Source organism: Aquarana catesbeiana, linkage group LG01, assembly GCF_042186555.1.
Source record: "Aquarana catesbeiana isolate 2022-GZ linkage group LG01, ASM4218655v1, whole genome shotgun sequence".
Classification (NCBI taxonomy): domain Eukaryota; kingdom Metazoa; phylum Chordata; class Amphibia; order Anura; family Ranidae; genus Aquarana; species Aquarana catesbeiana.
Genome location: NC_133324.1, coordinates 425,493,410 through 425,510,863, shown reverse-complemented (window position 1 = coordinate 425,510,863; position 17,454 = coordinate 425,493,410).

The window sequence follows — 17,454 nt, the reverse complement described above, 5'->3', positions numbered from 1 at the left end:
GCGTGTCCCTTGTACATAGGGACAGCGATCGGTCACCTCCCCAGTCAGTCCCCTCCCCCCACAGTTAGAATCACCTCCTTAGGTCATACATTAACCCCTCGAGCGCCCCCTAGTGTTAACCCCTTCCCTGCCAGTCACATTTACACAGTAATCAATGCAATTTTATAGCATTGATCGCTGTATAAATGTGAATGGTCCCAAAAATGTGTCAAAAGTGTCCGATGTGTCCGCCGCAATATCGCAGTCACAATAAAAATTGCAGATCGCCGCCATTACTAGTAAAAAATAAATAAACAATAAAAATGCTATAAATCTATCCCCTATTTTGTAGACGCTATAACTTTTGCGCAAACCAATCAATATACGCTTATCGCAATTTTTTTTACCAAAAATATGTAGAAGAATACATATCGGCCTAAACTGAGGAAAAAATTTGTTAAAAAAAAAAAAAAATTTGGATATTTATTATAGCAAAAAGTAAAAAATATTGTGTTTTTTCAAAATTGTCCCTCTTCTTTTGTTTATAGCGCAATAAATAAAAACCGCAGAGGTGATCAAATACCCCCAAAAGAAAGCTCTATTTGTGGGGAAAAAATGATAAAAATTTAATTAGGGTGCAGTGTAACATGACCGCGCAATTGTCATTCAAAGTGCGACAGCGCTGAAAACTGAAAAATGGCTTGGGCAGGAAGGGGGTGTAAGTGCCCTGTATTGAGGTGGTTAATTTATGTATCTCTCAGATATGCATATGGACATAGGAGCACAGATCACTATATATATATTTATACATGGATGTGTTATCGCATTTTTTGGTATTATAGAATATATGGCACTTGATATGTTATATAAGTGAAAGCTGCTTAAGTACCTTTATTTATTATTTATTTTTATTTTTTGCGATATACCTATGCCATACTAATTAATTCTATGATCTGGACTCTCTCTGCCCATTTGCACTCCTTGACATCGAATAGGAAAATGTTGTTCAACACTATTTCTCAAAAAAATTCTGTTGATCATGCCATTAACCTCCCCCTTCTGCCTATCTTATAACAATTAGTCCGAATACCTGGACTCTCTGTCTATCTACATTCTTGATATGTATCCAATAAGAATTTTTTTTTTACTATTTTCCTATGCAAGAAATTCTGTTGATCCTGCCATTAACTTTGTCTTTTGATGTATATGATGATTTGGACCCCATACAACTTTTTTGATATGTTGAAGCATGTATTTTCTAAATATATAACAAATAGGAAAATGTTGTTTAACACTATTTCTCAAAAAATTTCTGTTGATCCTGCCATTAACCTCCCCTTTCTGCCTATCTTACAATAATTAGTCCAAAGACCTGGACTCTCTGTCTATGTACACTCTTGGTATGTATCCAATAAGAAAATGTTTTTTTACCATTCCCCTATGCAAAAAATTCTGTTGATCCTGCCATTAACTTTGTCTTTTGATGTATATGATGATTTAGACCCCATACAACTTTTTGATATGTTGCAGCATGTATTTCCTAAATATATAACGAAAGTCCCAACATGTCATTTATGCCTGTGAGACCTTGCCTGTTACCAGTGTTCTCTTGCTCCCAAAATATCACACAAATCATTACTACACTTGTACTCTCATGCCTTAGTGGATGTCTTTGTAACATCACACTATTACAATTACTTGACACTCGCCCGGCACAAAAAGCCACCCGGGTTACAAAACCTGCGACGGCGTTATGTGAGGCTACAGTCTATATCCATCTTAGACTGGCCTCCATCCTGCGACTCTGGCGGACATGCGCAGTCCGCCAGGGAGGCTCTCTGTGTCGTTGGGTGGAGTGGGCGTGTTAACGTCCCGACATATGGGCTCGCACATGCGCGCCACGGACGGGACGGCGATCACTCCTTCCAGGGGGCCATACATGGCTTGCACCTGCCCCCTCTCCCTCCTACTCAAATCAGCTGTTGTAATAAGATATCAACAGCTGATTGGAGGAAAGAGGCTTCTTAAACCAGCTGATTCTCATGCCGGACATCCTCCACACACTGTGGGATGTTACCGGCCTGAACAGCTACTTGATCCGAGTCACTCTCATGTCATGTAAGTTAAACTACTTTTATTTACTAACTATGATACCAACCTAAGCTGGCCAACTTTACTTCTATTTATTGTGGCTATATCTGGGACTTTTCTTGCTTGATTGAGTTTACATTAGACTGATAGTTATATGCTCTTAAACACCCTATGCATTACAATTAACTCCTAACTAAAAAAACTCATTAGTTCTATTTGGAGGCTCTACAACCATAATAATTCCTGTATACTTCTTTATTCATGTAGCACTTGGAGAAAATAATCCTTGAATCTGCATTTTTATAAATGAACAATCATTACCTATTGGTTATGCAATCTCTACCCTAAATCTGCTAATTACATCTATATTTGGCTCTGTCTGGGACCTCTTTCTTCACTCCCAGTCAACTTGATAGATTAACCCCATAAAGGATTAACTATATGATGACTACTATACTTTAGACCAAGCCTCACTATATACAGTATACTGTACATGTGACAGGTATGTCTCTGTCAAGTAAATCTAGTCCCATCTGGCCACCTAATATCACAGTATCTATAGTATTTCTTTTTAAGCAACCCTTTAGCGTAAGGAAACAATAATTTTAAAATATTACTTGCAATCTAAATAGACAACTAATTGAATACCCTATCTTATCCACTACCTCTCTAGTTATCAATAGATACACCTATGAACATCAACTTTTGAGCCACCTTCAGGTATGAACTTAATTTTGCAAACCAACTTCCTTACTATATTAAAATAGGACCTCCTACTATATATTTATGTCATCACATTTCTTGCAGGATTTGCCTCTCGGCCTCAGTGGAGACTCAAGCATTTAGTTTACGCCCATATTTCTTGGGCTTTTCTTTTTTTACTGAAGAGAACAACATATATATACTCTTGGTGGAGTAAAAAAACCCACCTCTACCTGTTTACATCATCTCCAACACATAGATGTTTGTTCATATTGGAATCAAGAGCATACTGGGCAGACAGACTTTGTCACTGTCGTTGTTTTTAATCACAAATTTTATGGAATGTCAAATCAGCCAATACAGTGTTTAATGTAAGTGTATCAGATATGAAAATTACATTATGAAATGCTTTATTGATGGATACTCAGTTATGGATTATTATCTTTTCAATATATCTTCTTTAATACAGAACCATTTAAAGCATACACTACCCCTGAGGAAGGAGTTTAATTGACTCTGAAACACGTCGGGTGAAAAAGTAGTGCTTCAAAACTCTGTATATACACGATTGTAATACTGATGGATTTACATTCCTAACAATAGATGTTACAGTTGTTGTCATATTTTATTATGTTAATTCAATAAATTATATTTGTACTAAGTATACCTCTTTTATGATTGCTACATGAAAAGCCCATCACTAGGGGACCCCCTTTGCTGTTATGTATAAATAATTTTGGATGTGGCACAAATTCACAGTCAGATGCTGATCTACAATATACATTATAGACAACATAATGAAAGGAGTGGATCTCAGGGTGGCATCTCATAACGTTCAGGGCCTGAATTCCCCTAGGAAAAGGAGAGTGGCATTTGAACACTACAAATCCCTTAAACTGGATGTAGTGCTGCTTCAGGAGACGCACTTTCCGATTCGATACAACCCCAAGTTCCTCCACTCCCACTACCCATCCTTTTTCATTGCAAACGCACCAAACAAGACAAAAGGGGTCGCAATTCTTTTCTCAAAAAACAGCACATTTTCCCACATTTCTGATTTTAGGGACCCAGAGGGAAGGTTTATTCTTGTAAAGGGCACTATAGAGGGAATACTGTATTCTATAATCTCCTACTATGCCCATAATAAGGGACAAGCCACTTCCAGAACATCTTTACAACTCTAAACCCCCTCCTGGAGGGCAAGGTAATTTTTGGGGGCGACTCCAATGTGGCTTTTGACCAGGGACTAGATAAAACAAAACCCCCTAAGGACCAGCTTACGCGCCCCACGAAACTGAGCAGCAGAATATCTAAAATCCTTTACTCCAATGGCCTAGTAGACATTTGGAGGGAACTGAACCCCAAGAGTAGAGACTTAAAACAGAGTAAAGAGTAAAGACACACTTTTCTGCCCTACCACCTATCTTACGCCAGGATCGATCACATCCTTATTCCCACAAACCTTATTCCCCTGACTAATAAGGCTCCTATAATGGACACAGCGTGGTCAGACCACTCTTTGGTCCTCCTTACCCTGAGAAACACACTTGCTGGGAAAGGGGGCTCATACTGGCGACTTAATGAATCACTCCTTAGTGACCCAATACATACCAAGGTATTAGCAGATGCCATCAAAGAATATTTTCGTTTAAATGATGTAGACAACATATCCCCTGAGACCCACTGGGCAGCCCACAAGGCTACCATTAAAGGCGAGATCATCCAAATAGTGACCCAGGTTAAGAAGGAGCATCTGACATCCAAAAGTTGGAAACATCCTTTGTAGCCTTAAAAGCTGAACACAACAAACAACCTTCCAAGGTTTTAATAGACCAAATGGACACGATTAAGCTTGAGCTCAAGCTAGCTTTAACAGCCAAAGCGGAGAAACACATCCACTGGAGCAGGGCCAAATATTACTACCAAAAAGACAAAATAGGTCCGGTGTTAGCCGCCAAATACCACTCTCGTACTTTCCCCAAACTTAGTATTGCAGGACAGCCTGCAACAGCCAACCCGAACAAAATTATGACTGCCTTCTATGAATTTTTCTCCAAGCTCTACAATTCAACCCAAACAGATAGAGGCCCCTTGACCACTTCTTTCCTCCAGAACCTCCAATTGCCCTCTATTTCCCTGGAACACAAAGACTTAATGGCCAAAGCCTTCTCAGTGGTGCAGATAAGGGAGGTTATCAAAGGTCTTAAGACTGGTTCAGCTCCAGGTCCTGATGGTCTATCAGTCCCCTACAACAAGACATTTGGAGAAATTTTGTCCCCCCACATGGCTAAATTCTTTAATTCCAAAAGATCAGGCTCCCCTCTAGATCCCCACCTGAACACTGTGTTCATATCAGTAATCCCCAAACTCAACAAAAACCATGAGGAAGTTGAAAATTACAGACCCATCTCCCTAATTAATAATGACCTGAAAATTTTAACGAAAATTCTCGCCAACTGTCTAGCCTCTTTTATTAAAGGTTATGTCCATAAAGACCAGGTGGGTTTAATTCCGGACAGGCAAGGGCCAGACCAAATTAGGAGAGCAGTCAACATTATCTCCCTACTTCAATCTAATTGGGAAGGGGGCCCCAGGCAAGAGGGAATGATCCTATCACTGGATTTACATAAGGCCTTCGATTCGATCGAATGGCCTTATATATACACCCTACTGGAGAGGTGGGGATTTGGGACCCGATTTTTGGGGGTCCTCAGTTCCCTTTACTCCACCCTGAAGGCGTTGATCCGCCTACAAGGCCAGTACTCCAACCCCCTTAACATAGCGAGAGGCACTAGACAGAGCTGTCCTCTATCCCCTCTAATTTTTGCCATGGCAATTGAAACACTGGCAATAGCAATATGCTCTAATCCCAATATCCAAGGCGTGTCCTGTGGAAATCAAGTCCACAAATGCGGCCTATTTGTGGACGATATGCTCCTATTCATCACGTCTCCGATCACCTCCCTCCCAAACCTTTGCAAACTCCTGAAGGAGTTCTCAGCGATATCAGGGTTACAGGTAGGGATGAGCTTCGTGTTTGAGTCAAACCCATGTTCGACTCGAACATCGTCTGTTCGCCGAATTGCGTACGATATGGGCCGTTCGTGACAAATTTGTGTGGTGCGTCACGGCCCATAATTCACTGCGGCATCGCAGTGCATTGCTGGCTGATGATTGGCCAAGCATGCACTATGACCCGCATGCTTGGCCAATCACAGTGCCGTCTGAACAGAGAGCCGTAATTGGCCAAAGCCAAGGAGGCTTTGGCCAATTATGGCTCAGGGGATTTAGTACACGCACCACACTATATAAGGCCGCCAGCATGGCGGCCCTGTGTAGTGTGTGTTCCGGCGTTAAGAGAAAGAGAGAGACAGAGAGACAGTGTCATTTGATTTAAGTTAGATAGATTAGGCAGGACAGTCAGTGAGTTAGCTGCACTTACAGTGTATTGTGTGTATATATATATATATATATATATATATGCATCCCAGGTGTTGTGTGTGTGTGTGTGTGTGTGTGTGTGCATTCAGTTTAGCTAGATCCGTTCCTGTTATCTTGCTACTGACAGGCAGGCTTGTGTTGTTACAGTATTTACAGCTACCTGAATAAAATTGCTGGTGTTCTTTTGAATCTATTAGTACCACAGTCAGGCAGCTAGACTATTTAGAGTTAGTGTAGTGCGTCCTCCTCACAGTGTTCAGTTAAAGCTACAAGTTAGTTTAGTGAGACCTCTGCACAGTGTTCAGCTAAAGCTACAAGTTAGTGTAGTGCAACCTCTGCACAGTGTTCAGCTAAAGCTACCTGTAGAAGGTTGGTGGTGTTTTCCTGATCCTATCACTACCGCAGGCAGCTAAATTATTTACACGTTAGTGTAGTGTGACCTCTGCACAGTGTTCAGCTAAAGCTACCTGTAGAAGGTTGGTGGTGTTCTCATACTACAGGCAGGCAGTTGATTTTGCAAGGAGAGGCAGACAGTCACAAGCCAATAAAAGAGAGCAAGCAGGTTCTGTGTCTAGAGGCAACAGTGCTGGTCGTGGAGACGGTGCATCCTCATCAGCACGTGGCCGTGGGACACGCTTGGCCTTTTTTGTGGCAACTGGCTGTGTTGAGCCGCAACATGCGGAAGACTTGGTCGAGTGGCTGACCAAGTCGTCTTCATCCTCTCTCACTAATGCTCAGGGTACCTTGTCTGGCAAAGCAGCGGCCAACATGGCCTCTTCCCTCAGCTCAATGGCATCAGTTACTCCTTCCCTAGACCCACCATGTCCTCCTGAGGAGTCCCTGGAACTGTTTGACCACAGTGTTGGGTACATGCTCCAGGAGGATGCCCAGCGTTTAGAAGGCTCTGATGATGATACTGAGCTAGATGAAGGCAGTAACATGAGCACGGACAGAGGGAGTGCCCAAGAAGGACAGCAATCTGGCAGTCATGCTCCCCCTGCTGCAGCATACTGCCAGGTTTGCTCCAGTGATGAGAGAGGGGATGATGAGGACACTGACTCAACTTGGGTGCCTGATAGGAGAGAGGAGGAGGAGGAGGCACATCACCAACGAGGTAAGATGCCCTCCAGGGGCCAGCCTAAGGGCAGCACACTGACTGCATCACACCGCAAAGCTCCGCATGTGCAGAGTGCTGCTGTATCTGCATGTTATTCTAAAGTTCTTTGATGTGGGCCTTTTTTTGAGATGAGTGTATCAGATCGCACCGCTGCTATTTGCAACATATGTCTCAATCGTATCTCATGTGGCCAAAACATCTCCCGCTTGGGCACCACATGCTTGACCAGACATATGTTGACCTGCCATGCAGTTCATTGGCAAGCGTATCTAAAAGACCCACACCAAAGAACAAAGAGGACCTCTCCTTGCTCCTCATCAGCTGAGATCTCCAATCCCACTATACCTTCAGTCCTCTCTGAGACCTGCACTGAGAGGAATGAAGGTGTAGAATTAGGTGTGTCACAGGCCAGTACTTGTGGGCAATCTGCTTTCGGTACACCGGCATCAGATTGTACCAGGCAAATTTCCCTGCCCCAGCTGCTGCACCGCCGAAAGAAGTTCGCTCCCAGCCATCCACATGCACAGCGGTTGAATGCTAGCTTGGCAAAATTGCTAGCACTTCAACTGCTACCTTTTCAGTTGGTAGACTCTCCCCCCTTCCGTGAGTTTGTGGAATGTGCGGTTCCTCAGTGGCAGGTACCCAAACACCACTTTTTCTCACGAAAGGCGATTCCGGCTCTCTACCTGCATTTGGAAGGCAATGTCTTGGCCTCGCTGGACAGGGCATTCAGCAGTAAGGTGCATATTACCGCTGACTCATGGTCCATGGTCCTGCAGGCCTGGACAAGGACGTTACCTAAGTTTCACGGCCCATTGGGTCACTCTGCTGGCAGCTGGGAAGGATGCAGGACAAGGTGCAGTAGTGTTGGAGGTTGTTCCACCACCACGCCTCCATAATGCCACTACTAATGATTGTGACACACCTCTCTCCTCCACCAAATCCTCTTCTTCTTCCTCCATGGCCTCTTCCTGTGCTTTGTCCTTGGAACCAGCGGGGCTCCGTAGACATTCAAGGGGCTACGCAATACACAGGCCAAAAGATGCCATGCGGTGCTTGAGCTGGTGTGCTTGGGGGACAGGAGCCACACTGGGGCAGAGGTTCTGTCAGCTCTGCAGAGCCAGGTTCAGAGGTGGTTGACGCCACACCAACTTAAGGCAGGAATGGTGGTTGGCGACAATGGCACCAGCCTCCTCTCCACCCTCCGACAGGGACAACTGATCCATGTGCCCTGTCTGGCTCACGTCCTTAACTTGGTGGTGCAGCGGTTCTTGGGAAGGTACCTGGGCTTACAGGATGTCCTGAGGCAGGCCAGGAAAGTCTGTGTGCATTTCCGCCGGTCATATAATGCCAGTGCTCAGCTGGCAGACCTCCAAAAGGGGTTTAACCTGCCCAAGAACCGCCTAATCTGTGACATGCCCACCAGGTGGAACTCAACATTGGCCATGCTGCAGCAGCTGCACACACAGCAGAGGGCCATCAATGAGTACCTGTGCGACTATGGCACCAGGACAGGGTCAGGGGAGCTTGTTTTTTTTCCCCACGCCAGTGGGCCATGATCAGGGATGCATGCACTGTCCTGTCACCATTTGAGGAGGCCACAAGGATGGTGAGCAGTGATAGTGCATGCATCAGTGACACTGTCACTATTGTCCACCTGTTGGAGCACAGCTGCGTGGAATAATGGACAGGGCACTTGAGGCAGAACAGAGGCAGTAAGAGGAGGACTTCCTTAGCTCTCAAGGCCCCCTTTATCCAGACAGTGTTCCTGGGTGCCCGCCGATCACACAGGAAAAGGACGAGGAGGAGGAGGAGGATTGTGTCAGTATGGAGGTGGAGCCTGGCACTCAGCATCAGCAGCAGTCTTTAAGGGATCAGTCCCAAGAAACACATGGACTTGTACGTGGCGAGAAGGAGGTGGCTGCGGACCATGTCATCCTTAGTGACCCAGAGGACTCCGGACTGAATGCCTCAGCCATCGCAGAGGGAGCAGAGGATGAAACATCTTCGGGAGGCCTTGCAGAAAGGTCTGTGCAACGCATTCCCAGAGACTAGGAGGTTACAAACTCCTGTTTCTGGACAACGTGTTGCTGAGGCTTTGATCAGTCAAAGAAGGAGCGGTGGAGAAGGTGGCCGTCTGACCGATGTGTTCAGACAATTTTTTAGTCCTCAGCCCCAAGGTATGATCGGTTCCAGCAACCATCGCCAGCATCTGTTTTACATGGTGCAGGAATACCTAGGGGCAAGATCTGACTTGGACACCTTTCCCACCGAAAATCCTCTGGGTTACTGGGTCTTGAGGATGGATCACTGGCCAGAGCTTGCACAGTATGCAATTGAGCTACTAGCCTGTCCTGCATCCAGTGTTCTTTCGGAACACACATTCAGTGCTGCTGGAGGCTTTGTAACCGATCACAGGGTGCGTCTGTCCACCGACTCAGTCGATCGACTGACCTTCATAAAAATGAATCAGTCTTGGATCACCACCAGCTACCAAGCACCTGATGCTGACGTAACCGAATAATTTTTTTTGAAATGTCAGATCCCTTCAAAGACTGCCTATGCTGATGCTGAGTGACTATCCTGTTATGCTGAGTAATTATACGCTTTCTCCTCAATGATCATGCTGATAGCTTGTAAGAACATTTTTGGTTCTGGGTGCCGCCACCAGTGCCTAAGGCCCAATTTTTAAGCCCCTGTTTAACAAGGGTATGTAATTACAATTTTTGATGCAATTCTTTGCAGCAGGGCTAGTTCCTGCGCTCCAACTAGAGTATCTGTTCAGGGGTTGCAGTGTTGTGGCACCAGTGCCTAAGGCCCAATTTTTCAGCCCCTGTTCAACACGGACATGTAATTAGAATTCTTGATCCAATATTTCACAGCAGGGCACGTTTCTGCGCCCACCAAGATTAACTGAGAGGACTTACAGTGTTGTGGCACCAACACCACCACCAAAGGCCCAATTTTTCTGGCCCTGTTCAACAGGGGCATGTAATTACAATTCTTGATCGAATATTTCACAGCAGGGCCCTGTGAGGGCTTACAGTGTTGAGGCCACAACAACACCTAAGGCCCAAATTTCTGCTGAGTATATAGGGCAGGCCCCTACTTTTAAACATCCAACTTACAAACGACTCCTACTTGCAAACGGAAGGAGACAACAGGAAGTGAGATGAAATCTACCCCATAGGAAGGGAAATTCTCTCCTGTAAGAGTTAATATGGGAAAAACTTTTCTCCTTTCCACTGATGCTTGATCACCAATCCTTGTTTCACTAAAAACCCCAAATTTTCAAAAAACATTTGTCATTGGGACAAAAAGTGAGGTGAAATCTTTTGAAGAGGAGCACAGACAGCAAAACAAATGTCACAGGGGTAATAACCCTTCCCTATGTTTTCCAAAAAGCTTAAAAACAGATTTTTTGGCTGGAGCTACACTTTAAAAATGTACCAGTTCAAAATTACAAACAGATTCTACTTAGCAACAGACCTACAGTCCCTGTCTTGTTTGCACCGGCTGTATACTGCTGTTCAGAGTATATAGGGCCTGGGGGTCCCATGCCTTTCCTTTTTTTTAATTTGGGTGCGGGGTTCCCCTTAATATCCATACAGGACCCAAAGGGCCTTGTAATGGACTGGAGGGTACCCATGCCATTTGTCTCACTGATTTTCATCCATATTGCCAGGACCCGACATTACATTAAAGCCGCAAGCAGTTTTAAATTACTTTTTTTCCTTTTAAAAATGTCATTTTGTGCAGGGACTGTTCTAAGCATGGGAAACACACGCCACTTTACAGGCATACTATAGACACCCCCCAGGTACAATATTTAAAATATTTAAAGGAATATTTCACTTTTCTTTTTTTTTTACTTTAAGCATCATTAAAATCACTGCTCCCGAAAAAACGGCTGTTTTTAAAAGTTTTTTTTTGCATTGATACATGTCCCCTGGGGAAGGACCTGGGTCCCCAAACCCTTTTTAGGACAATACCATGCAAATTAGCCTTTAAAATGAGCACTTTTGATTTGGAACGTTTGAGTCCCATAGACATCAATGGGGTTCTAACGTTGTGCGAATTTTCCGTCCGTTCGCAGGTTCTGGTGCAAACCGAATCGGGGGGGGGGGGTGTTCGGCTCATCCCTAGTTACAGGTGAACTACACTAAGTCCTATACCCTAAACATTTCCCTCAAGACAGAAATAGTAGTTTCACTTCAAAGCGCCACATAAATATTATCTTATCATATGCTTTTAAATTGGTGTGCGAACACCCTTATGTTGGCAGCTACGGTGTTAGGTCTTTGTTAGTATTTGTTTTTCCCTCTTGTGGTTTGCGCATTAGTTTTCCATTGTTTTTGAAGAAGAGATTGTCGCCCCATGTATCAAATAAATAACGTTTGCACTATTTAAGAAAATGGCCAAAAAGAAAAGCCCCTTGAAGAACCTAGGAGACAGCTAAAAGAAACACAAGCAGTAAATCAAATGAAATTTTAGTTCAGTTTAAAATAAAAATGTATTTTAAAAATGTTTCACACATTTGCTGACATATCAATGGTCCCCCTAACCGCAAAGTACTCCAGATAATTTTGTCTCACTTTGGGGGCGCTTTGGGGGGCAAGCCAGGACGGCCAGCTTCAAGTGCCATCAGGGTTGAATGATCAGAAAAGCTGGCCTCAGTCCCAACTGAAGCCAAATAGTTTGTTGCATTTTTGCGTAGATAATTGTGCATAATACAGAAAACAAGCACAATATGGTTCAGTTTATATTCCGCCATGTGGATTGGTGTCAGAAATAGGAGGAACCCGCTGGCCATTATGCCAAAAGCATTCTCCACCACTCTTCTGGCTCTGGCCAGCCGGTAGTTAAAAACCCTCTGGTCCGGGATGAGGGTTCTCATCGGAAATGGCCTCATGAGATGGTAACCTAGCCAAAACACTTCATCAGCGACAAACACAAACAGAAGACCAGCCACGTTGTCTTCTGCAGGTGGCAAGCCCAAGCCACCATTCTGGAGTCGTCTGTAAAACTCCGTCTGGGCGATGACTCCACCATCCAACATCCGCCCATTCTTCCCCACGTCCACATAAAAAAACTCGTATGTGGCCGACACCACCGCCAACATCACTATACTATTAAACCCCTTAACATTATAATAGTATGACCCCAAGTTGAGGGGTGGGATGATGTGGACGTGTTTCCCATCTATTGCCCCTCTGCAGTTAGGAAAGTCCCACCCTAGGCAAAGTGAGATGCCACAGCCTGCCATTCCTGTGTGTTTGAAGGAAACCGTGGAGTCAAACAAGAAAAAATAATAGTACTTTTGCACATAACATTGCAAGCAGATTAGACACAAACATTTTTGGCCAACATTAGTATAACATTTATTTAAATTAGTTTTTAAAGACAAAAGTATAAGGTCCACTTGTCAGATTCCTCACCCCCTCTGATGGCCCAGTGTAAAAATTTTAGGGGAGGGGGTATGTTTTGGACAGGTAACCCTCTCCACTTCATTGAGAGCTGAATGCATAAATAATGTGTGTTACTTTGGCCAGCCCCTCCATACTTACAGTATTGGCAGCCCACTGGACAGGTAAGAAGTGTCATAATACAAAAATATGAATACACACTGTACAAATTGAAGCACATTTTTACATTCTGCAATTACCTATCAAGATAATAGGAGAACAAAACGTGAAACAGTACCATTTGAAAGTATTCAGGCAGGCCCTTGCACTACATGCTTTGGTGAATTCATCCATGAATATGAACACAAAAGAGGTAGGTATAGTGTGTATGGTTTTGGCAAAGTCAGCAGATAGAGGATTGGTATCAGTTGACTTAGCAGTTGGGGGGGTTACAAATGAGTTTGTGCCCCCCCCAAAAAAAACTTGCACTCTGCCTGAATTTAAGGGCAAAAATAACATTTAAACAAGTGTTAGGAGGTGTTTAGGCTAAGCACTACAATGGAGCAGACAAAATACATTGTTAAGTGACTAGGCTAGGTGTGTATGGGACCAGGATAGCATGCTGGGGAGGTTAGTGAAGGCAAACATGCATGAAGGACAAAAAAGGAGCATTAAAAGCTTCCAGCATGCATGAGGATAAAGAGGACATTCACAGCATATTACAATCATGGTAATTATGGAATTATGAAATAAATACAATAACTTAGCAAACATTAAATACATAAAATGTGATGTTAAAGGAGAAAACTTACCTTAATATAGTCCTTCTGCAGGACCTGAATGATGGCAGAACAGGTCTCTGGAATAATGATCCCCAGAGCCTGGGGGAGATGCCTGTCGAGAACTTGATGTCCTGGAGACTTCTCCCCATCGCCAAGTACCGCAAGGTGGCAATGAGCCTCTGCTCGGGAGTGATGGCTTGCCGCATGCAGGTGTCCTGCTTCGTAATATAAGGGGACAGCAAAGCCAACAGTGAAAAATGGGGTCCGTCATCCGGAGATAATTCCTGAAATCATCAGGATTATTCTCCTGCAACAAAGGCATGTGAGAGAATTGGTCAAGCTGGAGCAACCAATTCTTTGTCCATGAACTTCTCCTTCCCCTGTTCATGGACTGGGCTTGGGTCAAAGTAAGAACCCCAACACCAAGCCTCTGCACAACACGAACTCTATGATCAGTACATACCCGCAACATGGCTGCAAAATGGTTGGCTGGTCAGAACGAACTAACAGAACGCACTGAAAATCAGAAAGAACCTGAGAAGAACGATCTGAAAACCAGAAATGAGTGGATAAGAATGCACTGAAAAAACAGTTACAAACTATTAAATAGAAGGCACCGAAAGACAGAAACGAACTGACAACATGCACTGAAAAACAGATACAAACCCACAAGCACAAACTGAAAAGCAGTAATGATCTGAGAAGCACAAGGCTGAAAAGCGCAAATCGTCTCTCACCAATCTTCTACTAACACGAGATTAGCAGAAGGAGCCCAAAGGGTGGCACACTGGCTATTGAACTTCCTCTTTATAGTGCCGTCATACGTATTGCATTCAGCATGTTCTTGCCAATCAGAATTTCCGAAAACATTTGTGCGACCATGTGTATGCAAGACAAGTTTGAGCCAATATCTGTCGGAAAAAAATCCACGGTTTGGTTGTCGGAAATTCCGATCGTCTGTACGCGGCATTAGTTTTATCTTTAGGGAGGCAGTTAGATCCTCCAGTAAATACATGTTGTTAATCTTAGAGTACATTCAAGCTATAGAGGGAGGTCTGGGTATTTTCCAATTATAGGGATTGCAGGAATTCACTCTGTTGAGAGGATAGATCACTTGTACATAGATTTTGGGATTGTTAACCCCTTCACGCCTAAGGGTGAAACAAATGTTAACAGGGCAGGTGCAAGGATTTTTGACACCCTAGGTGAAGCATCATTTTGCCGCCCCTCTGGCCCCGCCCCTGACTCCACCCCCTTTGCCAGTGTTAAATGTTTTGATTCAACCCTCTAACTGCTACTTCTGCAAGACAGCTCGTTCTTTTGAAAAACAACAGACTTACGAGCAGGATCACCCGGTGAATATAAAAGAGAAAACCTAAAAACAAAAAACAAAACTAATGCAGCCACCCATCTAAGAATTGGTAAGCTGCAGTATAATATTTTGCTTTGCTTTAATACCACTTTAAGCGGTAAAGTTAATCAAGTAATTTTGTTATACATCAATGTATAGGCAGATGATGGGAAGGAAGGAGTTAAAAACAGGAGATAAACAGACTGGAGTGCTGGCAAGGAGGGGGAGAGAGAGAGAGAGAGAGAGAGAGAGGGGGGGCAGAGAGAGAAAAAGAGAGTGAGGGGGTCAGTGAGAGAGATCAGAGAGAGGTCGGGGAGAGAGAGAGGAGAGAGAGGTTAGGGAGAGAGAGAGGCGAGAAAGAGGTCAGGGAGAGAGAGAGGTCAAGGGGGGAGAGAGAGAGAGAGAGAGAGGGGGGGTCAGAGAGAGAGAGAGGGGGCTCAGAAAGAGAGGGGGGGAGAGAGAGGTCAGGGAGAGAAAGGAGAGGGGGGTCAGGGAGAGAGGAGAGAGAGGTCAGGAAGAGAGAGGAGAGAGACAGAGATCAGGTTGAGAGAGAGGAGAGAGAGGTCAGGGGGAGAGAGAGGAGAGAGAGGTCAGGGGGAGAGAGAGAGAGAGAGGGGGGGTCAGAGAGAGAGGAGAGAGAGAGGTCAGGGAGAGAGAGAGAGAGGTCAGGGGGAGAGAGAGAGAGAGGGGTCAGGGAGAGAGAGAGAGGTCAGGGGGAGAGAGAGAGAGAGGGGTCAGGGAGAGAGAGAGAGAGGGAGGGGGGGAGGAGAGAGAGAGGGGGAAGAGAGAGAGGAGAGAGAGGTCAGGGAGAGAGAGGTCAGGGGGAGAGAGAGAGAGAGAGAGAGAGAGGGGGGGTCAGCGAGTGAGAGAGAGAGAGGGAGGGGAGAGAGAGAGAGGGAGGGGGAGGAGAGAGAGAGGGGGGAAGAGAGAGCAGCAGCAGCACTAAAAATGAGCTCCTGAAACTTCATCACTTTATACCTTGTAATGGGCAAAATTAAAAGACAAAAACAGGAAAATTGAGACTACACACAAGACAGAGAAGAACAAGAAGAAAAAATGCAACGAAAAAGAGGTGATTAAAGATTAAAAGTGCAAAAACAGCAAAAAAAGCAAGACCATCTAGCGGACAAGTACCCAGCATCAGAGAGCATCCAGGGCTGAAGGATTCCGGCAAACAGTGACACAAGGTAGGACCATTTTGCTATAACAACAAACACAGAAACATATACAAAATATTTTCTACGCAAACTTCTATACTTAAAAATGGAACAGCAGAAAGCAAATACCCCAAACACAGATCCCATTACGCAAGCCATAGCCAGCAGGGGGTCTGATGTCTTGGAGTTTGTTTACTCAGAGGTAGGGATGAGCTTCGAGTTGGCTGTTCGCAAGTTCGCCGAACAGCGAACAATTTGGGGTGTTCGCGGCAAATTCGAATGCCGCGGAACACCCTTTAAAAGTCTATGGGAGAAATCAAAAGTGCTAATTTTAAAGGCTAATATGCAAGTTATTGTCATAAAAAGTGTTTGGGGACCTGGGTCCTGCCCCAGGGGACATGGATCAATGCAAAAAAAAGTTTTAAAAATGGCCGTTTTTTCAGGAGTAGTGATTTTAATAATGCTTAAAGTCAAACAATAAAAGTGTAATATCCCTTTAAATTTTGTACCTGGGGGGTGTCTATAGTATGCCTGTAAAGGGGCGCATGTTTCCTGTGTTTAGAACAGTCTGACAGCAAAATGACATTTTGAAGGAAAAAACTCATTTAAAACTACCCGCGGCTATTGCATTGCCGACAATACACAGTCACATAGAAGTTCATTGATAAAAACGGCATGGGAATTCCCCAAAGGGGAACCCCGAACCAAAATTAAAAAAAAAAAATGACGTGGGGTCCCCCCAAAAATCCATACCAGACTCTTATCCGAGCACGCAACCTGGCAGGCCGCAGGAAAAGAGGGGGGGACGAGAGTGCCGCCCCCCCTCCTGAACCGTACCAGGCCACATGCCCTCAACATTGGGAGGGTGCTTTGGGGTAGCCCCCCAAAACACCTTGTCCCCATGTTGATGAGGACAAGGGCCTCATCCCCACAACCCTGGCCGGTGGTTGTGGGGGTCTGCGGGCGGGGGGCTTATCGGAATCTGGAAGCCCCCTTTAACAAGGGGACCCCCAGATCCCGGCCCCCCCCCTGTGTGAGATGGTAAGGGGGTACTTACCCCTACCATTTCACTAAAAAACTGTCAAAAATGTTAAAAATGACACGAGACAGTTTTTGACAATTCCTTTATTTAAATACTTCTTCTTTCTTCTATCTTCCTTCATCTTCTGGTTCTTCCTCCGGCGTTCTCGTCCAGCATCTCCTCCGCGGCGTCTTCTATCTTCTTCTCCTCGGGCCGCTCAGCACCCATGGCATGGGGGGAGGCTCCCGCTCTTCTCTTCTTCATTTCTTCTCTTCTTCTCGTCTTCTCTTCTTCATTTTCTTCTCCAGGCCGCTCCGCACCCATGCTGGCATGGAGGGAGGCTCCCGCTGTGTGACGGCGCTCCTCGTCTGACAGTTCTTAAATAACGGGGGGCGGGGCCACCCGGTG